A 13,046-nucleotide genomic window follows, 5' to 3' on the forward strand; every position below is an offset into this window, starting at 1 on the left:
TAAGTAATTTAATTTGAGTCTTAATTAGACAAAATCAATTATAGAGATGTTGATACAAGTAGAAATATTAAATCATTTCGTGAGATTGTGAAAAAAAAATCATCTTAATGCTTCAAAAATTATCGTCAAACATATTTCGAGAACACTGTATATACAAGGTGAAACCATGTTATCATCAGTAATTTTGCTGCACTCGTGGCATTAATTATGTGGAAGTCTCGTTTACATAGTCCACTTATGGTCTTATTAGGCACTTTTCAATGTATATCGTTTATATTACGCGACAAGGGGAAATTTGCTACGAACCTGCTATTATCAACTTGCGTTTATCGAATCATGACACTTTTTATTTCGCTAAATTTTGAACGGTTACTTTACATAATCTTATAATGAAGCATATAATTTTCGAGTATAAGACGTGAATTTGAAGTAATGAAGCAAAATATATACATGACGAAATATGCTAACTTGATAATTGTGCATACATTTGAATGAAGACACCACTTTATTTGCATTAATGAATGGTGTGTGAATTTTCACTTTTAGAAATTAAAAAAATAAAATTAATAAATTTTTTCCAATACAAAAATTTGCACGTGAAAAAATTTTTACAAAATTTTATAAAAGTTTGATAATAAAGACTTGCAAACGAAAATTAAAAATAATGTAACCATATATTCATATATACACACATGTGTTTTATTAATTGCATTTTGAATGCACTCACGAATTTTATTAGACTCAAGAATCGACGGTGTAACAGCCCGGCTAGCTCAGTCGGTAGAGCATGAGACTCTTAATCTCAGGGTCGTGGGTTCGAGCCCCACGTTGGGCGATTTACTTTTTGGCATATCTTCAGGTATCCACGTGAAAAGAAGAAAATGTCAAAATGATCAAAAAGCCTCTATTAATCCTTCATAATACAGTTTTTTTTTATCATACGCATCTCTGTATTATATTTCCTCTTTATATGTTGCATCTTTTCAAACTGTGAGATTCAAGTAGATTCATCAACTATAGCAATGAATTTAATTTTTCAATTAATTACGAATATTGTACAAAGTTTCAGCTTTCGTTTTAATCTGACGACTAAGCACGATTAGGAATGGCAACAGAGAGATCGCTTTCGGAGTGAGCTTGAATCTTTAATCCTTTGGTTAACAACATTAACAACATTAGCCGATTGCGCCGATATACGTGACAATTTTTATGAAATGTAACCGCAGATATGACCTCGTACGATTGTAAGATCAAAGTTCTCTCAATTATTATTCATATTGCGCAGATGAAAGATAGTTTCGAATATCGCGACAGAATTGATGGGTGCAAGAAATTAATTCATCAGCTGTTGAAATAAGTAAGTCAGACAAATGAACTTGATGAATGATTATGTACGATACGATTTTTGAACAAAATATTTGCCTTCACATTCGAATTTTATTTATTAAACAAAGTACATATGATTCGAGAGGTACAAAGTACAGCAGGAGAATGTACGCAGCTGGCGATACACGGTGAAAACGAAAAAACAAACGAACTCGGCGTGTAAAGAAGTCTATGGCTTACAAATACGGTTGTTCAAATAATTCTGGGTCTTTTATTGCGCAACAATACGAAATAGACGTCCTCATCAGCGCTTTTTTTATCTTACTGTACCGTGTCGGTTCTTTTATCTCCGAGTTAACAGATAGAATTTCGTGCGATTTTCTTCATATTTCTTATGATAGAGTTGGAAAGTGGTTAGATCTCTCGGAGAAATAAATCAAAGATGAATGTGTCATTAGATAGAGGAAAATAAATCGAAAGTGGATATTTGATGGAATTTTCACTGGTGTGTGTGTCTTATAATAGCATAAAAATTGATAGATATATGATATATTGATTATGCAAGAGAATCCGTGTTTAAAATTTATGGCAGTTTGTAGTATGCAATTATTGCTACTTAACATTTAAATCTATAGATAAATATTCCATTCTCTTTTTAATTAAAAATGTTGAAATTTATCAAATTTATCACGTCTTACGATTTTTTATGGCTTTTATTTAAGTAAAATTACGGATCCATTTATGTTTGTGGCAGAAATTGAATTCGGAAATAGAGCCTAAAGATGGTTTTTTTCGGAAACGTTTCTCTAGACGACATTTCGTCGAGAAGAATTGGTAGTCGATCAATGGACGAAAACGATTTCGTCCATTGACTAGTGTCCGGTTTGACCAGTCGAGAACACGACAAAAGGCTGGCGAGGAAGTGAGAAAGAGGAATATAGTCAGTCTATTGCTTTCCCTCCTGGCTGCAAATAATATCGCGTCTTTTTAAGGGAAAACGAATCGTACCACGACAATAGATCTTCGGCGAAGAACTCATCGATGTGTCTCGAATCGTCGGACATTTTCTTTCTATTCTCGTCTCACCGCAACAGTAGTAGGATAAAAGTAGTACTGGAGCAGAATCTTTTCGTCGGATAAGATAATAAACCAGAGTGTTAAAAAAAGTAAGGATAAAGGAGCTAGGTAAATTCACAAGAGCCGGTCTTCTGCTTTAAAATATTCATCTGTAAATCGTACTTGAGAATCGTAACGATAAAATCTAAAAGGAATATTCGATAATTATCGAAGATCGATAATTAGATTTTTATCTGACAGAATTTCCGGTATGAGTAATATCGAAGGAATAATGATTAAAATTTAATAGTAAAGGATATATATATTTTCTTTCACATTATCGCATTCTTTTCTTCAATTAATAATTTACAAAGGTTCAAGAACATCGATTAAAAAACTGTTTGTTATTTAGAATTTTAATAGTTGAAAAAACTCGATCTCTTTCTCAAATTTAGGTCGTGTAATTCATATTTTCTCCATTTATCACATTAAAAATATCCTTGTATAAAGGTATGCAAATTTTTTCAATTTATTGCGAAATTATATTTGTTCTGACGTGGAATTTCTTGTGTGAAGTGAAAGGCGTATAAAGCGGGATATACAGGGTGTCTCATTTTAAATAATACGCTCAAATATCTCCGAAACGGTGCGTTAAATAAAAAAATATTTCAAACAAAAGTTGTATGGCTTAAAGGGGGCCATCAGATGGTGGCAATGATTTGACTTTGGAGAGTCGTTTGAAGGTCACCTTCAATTTTTTAAACAAAACTCCCTATTTTTTATTACTTATTCTTGTAGCTTATCTCGAGAGGTTTCCAAAACACTATAATAAAGTATTTCTTCATTGAGTACTTTTCGAGTTATGAGGCTTGAAATAATTTCTTAATTTTACATAAACCATATAATTTCTAGTAAAATATTCATTTTTTGATTATCTTAATACTTTTATGTACAAAATAATGAGAGGAATCAATTGGTGTAAAGAAAAAACATAGTTGTTTTTAAAAAAAAAAAATGTAATTGTTAATTGCAAATTACATATTTTTTCTTAAAAACAACTATGTTTTTTCTTTACACCAATTGATTCCTCTCATTATTTTGTACATAAAAGTATTAAGGTAAGATAATCGAAAAATGAATATTTTACTAGATATTTTATGGTTTATGTAAAAATTAAGAAATTATTTCAAACCTCATAACTCGAAAAGTACTCAATGAAGAAATACTTTATTATAGTGTTTTGGAAAGCCCTCGAGATAAGCTACAAGAATATGCAATAAAAAATAGCGGGTTCCATTTAAGAAATTGACGGTGACCTTCACGTGACCTTCAAATGACTCTCCAAGGTCAAATTATTGCCACCATCTGATGGCCTCCTTTAAGCCATACAACTTTTGTTTGAAATATTTTTTTATTTAACGCACCGTTTCGGAGATATTTGACCGTATTATTTAAAATGGGACACCCTGTATGTATATACCATATATCCCATGTGTTATAGTTATTTCAACGCGAGGATTTGCGGTTTGTATGGCGTAAAAGGTGCACCATAAATCCGCGGATTTCGATGAATGGCGCGTCATCTCGTCGCTTGTCATATTCGCGCGACCTTTCGGGTGTCGCAGCCCTCGCAGGACTCGTCAACGTCGTTCCGTAAACGCGTGTCGTTAATCAAACGAGATTTACGCCCTTCTAGACGGTTCTCGTATAACGCATAACGAGAATGTAAATTTCGTGGTCGTGATCGACCACTGTTTCTAGCAAGACGCTTCCATCTAGCTCCTCTCGAACGAATTTCAAGCGTGTTTTAAAATTTATTTGTTAATCTCATGCAGCAATTAATTATTTCCATAGCGTTTTTTCTAATTATTCCTACTAGCCGAGAAGCATTTATCGATGAATAATGAAAATGTGTCCAAGTTATTTATTTATTATTGTCAATCAATAGCGCACAAAGCAATAATACGATAACTCGCGATAACGCACCATGCACAATCTATGCAACGCTGCTTGTTGAGTCGGGAATACTCGTGTTTGTTGAGACCGATTAATTAAATAATCGCGATCGACGTGCCGCGAATTCGCGCGCCAAAATGCAGCAGAGCTCGTTGCACCGTGCGAATTTCACAGCAAATTACCGATGCTCATTTGAACGCGCTCTCCACCTACCATCGCGCGCGAACTTACATAAAAGGGGACGCACGCGCGACTAGCTGTCGGTTTCAAAAAAAAAAAAAAGAGAGAAAGAAAGAAGAAAGGAGTACAGTCGGAGCTGCATTCGAGCAGCCAGAGGCGCTCGGCTGTTCGAGGGTCGTCAAACACGAGGCGAGGGTCGGCACGCCGCAAAAGATCCCGATGAAATAAATATACACGAGGAGGAGAGGGAGTACCGCGCCCCCAGACGCGTCGCACCCTCGCGCGCGTTATGATGCGTTTGACATTGTCGTTCAACATAAAGCACCCCACTCGCATACTTCACCGACGACGAGTCACAGTAAACGAAGGCGTATAATTGCTACCGCGATGCCTGTTTGCGGAACTTCACCTACGCTTGATCGATGCGTACTCCGACTTCAGAGAGTTCGCTAACCTTTGTTTATCAGAATTCTCTCTAATGAATGGATGAGACTCTCAACGCTCGAATGAAACGTATCGTCGCTCTAACGATTGTTGAAAACAATTAATTATATAATAGTATTGATATTTATGCGTGATATTAAATGAAAAATCCACGGGCCAAGAATGTTTTATAATTAAATTTTTATAAAATAATTGAAAGCAGTAAATGATTGCGAACACATTATTATTGAAGGAAATTATCACGGTGAATAACACATGTAATATCACGTGCGACCCTCCTGGTGAAACAAAATTCTGAGAGTTTAAGGGCTTTTAGAAAAAAAGAAAACTTTTGCAAAAAGAAAAAAATGCGAGTATTTAACGTTGTGTAACGTCTAGTTTACACACGCAAATGGTAGTCGAGTCTCTAGAGGAGAGATTGGGTACATATTGACATGTCCGAATCCACCGAACCGGGCTACTCGACTGGTCGCTAAATCGTCCGTAAAAAAAAAAAAAAAAAAATTTGCGCTTCGGAGATGTAACTTTGCGATCGCGACGATACGCAGTTCGTGCGGAAGGCACGAAAAGCTCTCCTCTTCTATAGAGGGCGGCATTTTTGTGCGCTCTCTCTTCCGGTGCGCTCGGCGAAGCGTAGAGTCCGCGCTCGCGCGGTTCTCTCTAACGAGCCGTGAAATGAATCATACATTGTTCCGGGCGTCGCGTACGCGCGTTCACACGTGCGCCCGAAATCGAAAGGAGAGACCACCGGTGTAAACTGTGGAAGGAAAGCGGTTCGATTAACCGTGAAATTCGCCGTCACCGCCGCGACGAGACTCTTTCGACCGAGAGCGATTGCTGTACCGGCGTTGCATCTCCTGTCATTGTATTCGAAGCATGTACCTTGAGTGATCCCTTCTATTTTTACACACTGTCAAAGTAAAGATGCGAAATATCGCGATTCGCGATGATTTCTCAAGTACTTTTACGAATGCTTGAAGCAACTTACGTGAGTTAATAATTACGTTTATTTAATTTAAATGCGTAAATAATGCAAAATATTACGGAAATGTTTATTCTATGAATTTTAACTCTGACGTGCATACATGCGTTACAAGCAATATATGCAAGGTGAATAAGAAAAATAGGTCTACCCGCCGTCGATTTTGATTTCCAGCGCGGAAGTCCTGCTCCAGTTACCGCCACCCCATGCTTCGTCCTAAACGTCGGAAGTCGACCTCAATACTTTATCGCTCCTCGCTGATGGTTTCTTGATAAAAGATAAAATATTCACAAAGCTGTTCGACATTCGAAGTTTAGTATTCCGTTCGAACTATAGAATAACTTGTACATATTTGATCGCGCATAAAATGGAAGATAATTTTCTATTTTAAAATTAAATAAAATCAAAGAAAAAAAAAGTTTACATGTACAAGGATTTTAAAGATATACTTACAGACATGATAATTCTACAATAACAGATGGATTATAATTGTATTAAAAACGCATAAATATGCTAAATTCAGTAGATTTAATTTTGTAAATATCTTTTTTATCGGGCCATTTTTTATATCCAGAAATATATTTGATTTCTTCTTTGAAATTCGAAAAATGTTTCAACTTCCCGCAGCGTACAATTTCTTTTGAATACTGGCTATGAAACGGGGAATTTTGCGTTACAGAACCCGTTGAATTACGACGTCGTCAAAATCTCGTCGCGTTATTCCGTGCTTTCGCGAACAATCTTTTCTTTTTCTTTTTTTCTGCGTCGCAGAATTGCGCATCGTGGGTGTGCCACCGTCGTAATGCTGTAAATGACATCAGGTATTTCCGGTTTTCGCGTCCTTCGCGGTTACGAATTGGCTGAATCTGGTCATGGATAATTCGCAAGAAAGCGTCGTCGATCGAGCGAATCGTTGCGGAGGACACGCGCTTTTTTTATTCTATCGATTTCATAAGATATCTCGATGTAAAATCCTCGCGCAAAGTTCAGCAATTTATAAATTTAATTAATTAATTTTTTTTCAATTTACCGATCCGAAGAATTTTGAATTATGCTTCAATCATACGTAAGAAAGAATAATTTATTTTCAGTTTTATCGTATGATATACTTTATTTTTCGATATTAATAATTAAAAATATAGCAGTCTTAAAAATATATGTCTGAATATTCCATTGTTTACATTTTACAGTAGTAGAGCATGATATGCCTGTACGAGCACAATTTGCATTTAATTATTTTCGTTTAATATTTAATAGATACGTCACGCTTTGCACACGCCCATATGATTTTCCATTGTGAAAAAATTTGTATCAATGTGAAATGTCCGCGAAAATTGACGGACCGTTCATAAATCGAGAATTAGATCGTTTGCGTCGACTTTGGTAAAATCGCCGGTTATCGACATTTCCTGTACATGATACGCGCGATCGTTCAGAAATATTTTTTTGATCGGAAAAGAGATCCGCCTATGCCAGATTATTCCGTTATCGCGGAAGAAATCGAGAGATGGACCGATAGGAAGCGTCCGTCCGGGATTACCGTCTACACTTTACGGAAGTAAAGCGCACACGCGGCGATATCGAATACTCCGGCGACATCCAATAATCCCAGGATACGGCCGAGGGCGAAGACGTGACTCGTGAGAAGCCGCCCGTAAATCGCGATAATACTCCGCTCTCTTTAATAACGACGTAGCGACAGTGTTGCCCGTTGCTAAGATACCTGGAAGGATACTTGTATATCGAGACGCTAAAATACTAATTTAATGATTTTTATGATAAAGATACTTTGTCGCTTTTTGTATATATTCGATATAGACAGAAGCTGAGACTTAATTTCAGAGCACCTTACGCTTGCTTCTTACTCTTTTATGCATATTTCGTATGCGAAAGAAGTATTGATCGACGCGATGAATGTTTTACCGCAGAGAAAAAGGTATTTATAATTTTTTTCGACATAATTTTTTTTGAGTTTCAAAGTTGCCGACCTCTCTACGCCTCCTCTTGATCAGCGACTGCGAAAAGAACGCGAAAAAAACCGGCGTCGGCGGTTTCCGAAACTATATAATCACGTCGCGACGCATTATCCGCGGAAAAGCTGGCGCAGCTTCCGCACTGGACGCCAGCCAGGATAAATATCAATTTTACGACGTCTGCGGATACGCACGCTCTCTCATTTGCTCGACCAAACTCGCATGTTGCCGGCAGACCCTCCCCAAATTGCGGCAGATTCGATTTATCGCGGCAGGATTCTGATATTTAACTCTAAAACATTAACTGTTCTTTGCGTCAAACAAATGCACGCGATGCATAAAATATTTTTCCATAAAAATATAATATGATAATATAAGTTCTAGAATAGAGGATTTTATTCTTTGGTCTTTATGTCGTGTCGTGATTACGGGAAATTTTTTTTAAATATTCACTTCCCTGAGTAAAAACGGAAATCATTCGCGTACATGTATCATGCAAATTCTCTCTTACTTTTAGCGATTTTCTTTTTTATTTCGACTAATATCGTTTTTAAGCATAAACGATTTCTAACGTAGCCTTCCAGCGTTACACCCACCTTAGCTTTACGATTCTCATAAAAGTTGTTTCATGAAGGTAGATTTTTTTTTTACGTTGAAAAGTAGAGTTTTTATGCAGACAAATGCTGGCCGTTGGAGAAAGAACGCTGAATAATAGCGTGTATGGTGAAATAAATTGCATCGTACTGCTTGGATATTAAGCCAGTTTACGTAATGCTATTGTTACAAACCCGTCGTTACATACTTGATAAATAGAGTGCGATAAAAGTTTGATGGGTATTCCTGTTAAATAATTAAATTTTTTTTACGTCATGCGAGGTTATTACACGAGAAATGATTGTGCGTGTATAAAACTTGTACATTATAAATTTGCATCGATTCATGAGAGTAATGTAGGTCGTTCAATATACATGTTCGGATAATTAAATAATTTATCAAATAACGTCTTTTATAGAATTTGTAGCAAATGTGGATCGCCATTAAAGTTTGTGTAACCTGATTTCTGGTTTAATGTAATTTTTAACAATTCGAGGTAACTCGGGAAGAGAGTTGCAATTTTTAAGTAAGATAAATTTTTACACCGAAGAGTACACGCGTGTAAAAGCTTAATCATTTTTAATCATTTAAGTGAATTACAACGAAACTCGCGATAATATTACGTCGAATTTCTGACGAAAGCGTAATTACTTTAGCGAATATTACCTTGGATAATGCGTCGTGTCGCTTCAACTAGCCCGAGTCCATTATCGGTCGCGTCACTCTTCGTTATTAGATAAAAAATTAACGATCGATCAATCAGGATCAATTTCAGAAATGATGCTGCTGTGACTGCCAAGGTAGGCGCGCTTTATCACTATTTTCTACAGGACGATCATATAGACAGGCGCGGTAAAAGATATTCATATCTGGCACGATTTCTCCTCTCGCGTGTCAAACCGTCAATTATCGCCCATTAATCTCTTATTGCACGATCGACTCGGTCAAACATTTAATTATAGTTCTCATATAAAGATATTATCGTGTCGTGATAAAATTGGAAATATTAATACAAAAAAAGATTATTATGCCTCATAAATCATTGTTAATATTAAATTACAAGTCTAGTACATTAGAGGAATATTATATCGAGAAGAGAAAAAGACATATAGATGCTTTTCTTCGATATGAAAGTGCTCTGAAAGTGTTTATCTATACGTTAATACGTATCATTTGCACATATTGATCGGTTGAATAATCCGCATGGCAATGAATTGCCAATATAACGATGAATATAATTAATGCACTGCACAGGAATTCCTGGCGCATTGCGTTTTGATCATAATACACTTTGACGGGATGCACAATAATGTATTCGACTCTGAATTAGATCAGCAATCGAAAGTCATTATGAGAGTATAAAAGTTATCTCAGTGTTTATAAAATTAATAATCTATCGATTGGAACGAAAAAATAATTAATATTTTAAAAACCTTGTATTATAAATAAAATTTATAATTAAATATTTATATAATTAAAATAATAAAATTTAATAGATAAAATTGCACTCGCTTTTGGGGAACATATATATGTGACAGATTAAAATAAAATACCATCACGTTTAACATAATTGTAATTGAAAACGTGAAGATTATAACAGTCTCAATGTCTCGATTATAAATTATAAATTAATAATAATTATAAATTATAAATTTAACGAATTTCTCTCACGCTATTTAAATGCTTTGCGCAGAGTTTTAAATCTCTCGAGCTCATCGGAGGACGCGCCTGAGGGCCGTTACTTGGAGCCCTGATTTTCCGCTTCATCGAGACATCGCCAACGCAATCCGACCGGCCGTATGCTAATCGAGTGCACAGCAAGAGTGCCACCCTCCGAAGGACGATACCAGTTGGCCGAGGGCTAGAGTCCCTGGATGATCCCTTCGACGCAAAGTGGCATCGCGCGTAGGAACAAGGGCGTGCGGATTTTATGGTACGTTTTTTTCGAATTTAACGGCGATTACGTACACATGCGTCATTCAAACAGACTTTGAACGATGGTAACATGACCGCGTGAAAAAAATCGCGTGGGCGATCCAAAATTTGTCGCTTATTATTATTGTCATCGAGGATAAAGGAGATATAAGAGAAAATTTTGAGTAATTCAAAAGGATATATATGTTTCACGTCATGTTGCTTTCAATAATTTTCAAAATCTATTGCTTTAAAAAATGTTTTAATATAATTTAATATAATTTAATAAATATTAATTTAATATAATTTAATAAATTTCAATATAATTTAATATAATTTAAATAAAACTTATTTAAATATATTGGGCCGTTTTAAAAAATAATATTTGTTAAGTGAGGAAATATTCGTTAAATAATTAAATATTGTTTAGGAAATAGAAAAAGAGAGAGAAAATTAATTTTTTATTTCTGTATTATACATTTTACTCTTCCAATTATTAATTATTTTCGAAATGTCTATATCACTTCCTTCTTCCACAATATTGGGAGGGAAAGCTGGACGTTCCGAAACTTTGGAATGCATAATCCCCTGGAAGACATAAACATTATTTCACTCTTATCGCGAGATTCTCCAAATGCGGTTGGCGCTGAGAACACGAACGGCAACTTTCCGTGGAATTCAACCTCGTTCGAAGCACGTGACTCCCGATGGAGCGAGGGACATTCGGGTCCCTCTATTTCGGGGGTTTCCGGGTAAAAATCCGGTAATTCGCAGACAGAACATTCCCTCGGTGTCGACGCTCCTCCGGGACGCATCGTACGAACGACGCGGATGTCAGAGAAGAGGCGCCCTTTCCCTACGGCCCTGTCGCTCGCCCACCCCCTTCGTCGTCGTCGCGGTAGCCGGCAGCGCTCAGTCTCGCTCGAGCTACCGTCGCGCGCGGTTGGTTCTCTCCGTTCGCGTCCGCTCGCATCCGAATATCGCGAGCGTGATCGCGAGTAGACGCAAGTGCGAACGACGCTATTGTAATAATCGAGTGGCGGGACTCGCATTGTGAAAAGTAAGAAAATTGTGAGTCTGTCCCCGGTAGTGACGTCAGCAGGCTGAAACCGATGGGGGATGACGTTCGATGGAGACAAAGGTACGAATCTCGCTCTTGATTTCGAGAAGGGGGTTGATTAGACGACTGCGTAATTCAAGGGTATGCGTGACGCATCGCGCGATGAAATTCTTTGACGATGCTCGGTCGCGAGAAAATGACTGGGGGATATGATTTCGGGTATTTGTAAAATTGAAAGATCCGGATTACGGGCATTCGGCAAACACGATCACGTTTCGGCGTATTCGGCATGTGACGTTTGGCGGGCACGCTTCGTAATTTGGCACGCGGAGATTGGAATCGTCCAAATATTTGCGCGCCGGAAGATTTGAATTTAGGGGGATTTAGGTACACGTTGCAGGATTTAAAAATTCTCATTCTCTCTTTGAACAATGTTTGAAGCGCCGAATATCTCTCTTAATATATGCGAAATATGACATCGGAAGATGGCCTTTGAAATTTTAAATTTAAGCTTGATTTTTTTTTAAATTTTTATTTTTTTAAATTTTAAATTTTTAAATTTTTTTACACATTTCTCAAACGCCTCTTTTTCTAAAATTCCTCGCTTCGATGAACATTGCTCGTTTCGAATATCTCGTGTCATATAAAATAGTGATAATGTAATTTACATAATTACATACGCGTTATTATACCAGCGTATAATTTTAAAACCTAGAATATTCTACAATTACCCGTACTCATAAATAATTTATTTATATTTTTTTTATTGAATATAATCAACGTGTAATATTTAACGATTAATTCTGTCAAGTACACGCGAAAATCGTTAAAAAAAACGTTATTGAAACAATTATATCAAAACACACTATTATTTATTACGTCTTAGATTGTTGGCACGCGTTATCGTCGCTAATGCGGGATTATTTGTCCACTTTCTCGCGGGAATATATCTCGTGTAATCGCACGGTTGTAATTCGAGCCAGAAGATTCCTTTCGTCGATAGGATTCAGAGCGGCGTAGGTCGGCGCATCGCGAACCCCACGTATAAGAGTCCCGTCGCAATTTCTCCGTAAATTTCTCCCGGCAATTTCTAAAAGCGACTCCTCTCCTCGCGGGGTTATTACGTGGCTCGTGACCTCGCGCGGAAAAGCTCGACGAGGAGATGCTACATCCAGGCGACGGGAATGAATGAATTCTCACGTACGGGCATCGCAGAAATGGTGTGCGAGTCTGCCTACGTGATTCGATGATTTGCCGACGGTGGAGAAGAATTCGCGGGCGGAAACGCGCGTAGCCATACATTCCCATTACAATATCGCGCTTCCGGTGATCGGGCCGCTAGAAAGTTAAGCGGTTTCTTCGTCATGCCTTCGTGAGTCGAGAAAACACACGCGTAACTCGATTGCGTTATGCTTTCATTATTTAATTCTTAAGCAGATACTTACCTGAGCGATATTAGCATTATTTAAAATAGTATAAATCATGCAATTGAGTTTAAATTATATTTATTAGTCGTTAAGTAAATATTAATATTAATATACGAGGGAATATTTATATATTT

General features: G+C 36.8%; 1 protein-coding gene and 1 non-coding gene across 6 annotated transcripts in view; both read left to right on the plus strand.

The window, feature by feature from the left end:
- LOC145972837 (uncharacterized) overlaps positions 1-13,046 on the plus strand; it is an 82,566-nt gene that overhangs the window by 15,786 nt on the left and 53,734 nt on the right. For 3 of the 5 annotated variants that reach the window (XR_014439296.1, XM_083101829.1, XM_083101831.1), the window contains one exon: positions 10,205-10,444. The gene's annotated coding sequence lies outside the window, so the exon portion shown is untranslated. Of the gene's footprint in view, positions 1-1,341; positions 1,358-10,204; positions 10,445-11,355; positions 11,567-13,046 lie in introns of those variants that run through there. The other 2 variants (XM_083101830.1, XM_083101828.1) reach the window with 2 other exon arrangements.
- Trnak-cuu (transfer RNA lysine (anticodon CUU)) lies at positions 763-835 on the plus strand. Its single transcript has one exon. It is a non-coding gene; the product is annotated as a tRNA-Lys (tRNA).

This window comes from Camponotus vicinus, unplaced genomic scaffold (genome assembly GCF_025532165.1).
Source record: "Camponotus vicinus isolate PSW18456_S1 unplaced genomic scaffold, iyCamVici1.0 SCAF_6, whole genome shotgun sequence".
Classification (NCBI taxonomy): domain Eukaryota; kingdom Metazoa; phylum Arthropoda; class Insecta; order Hymenoptera; family Formicidae; genus Camponotus; species Camponotus vicinus.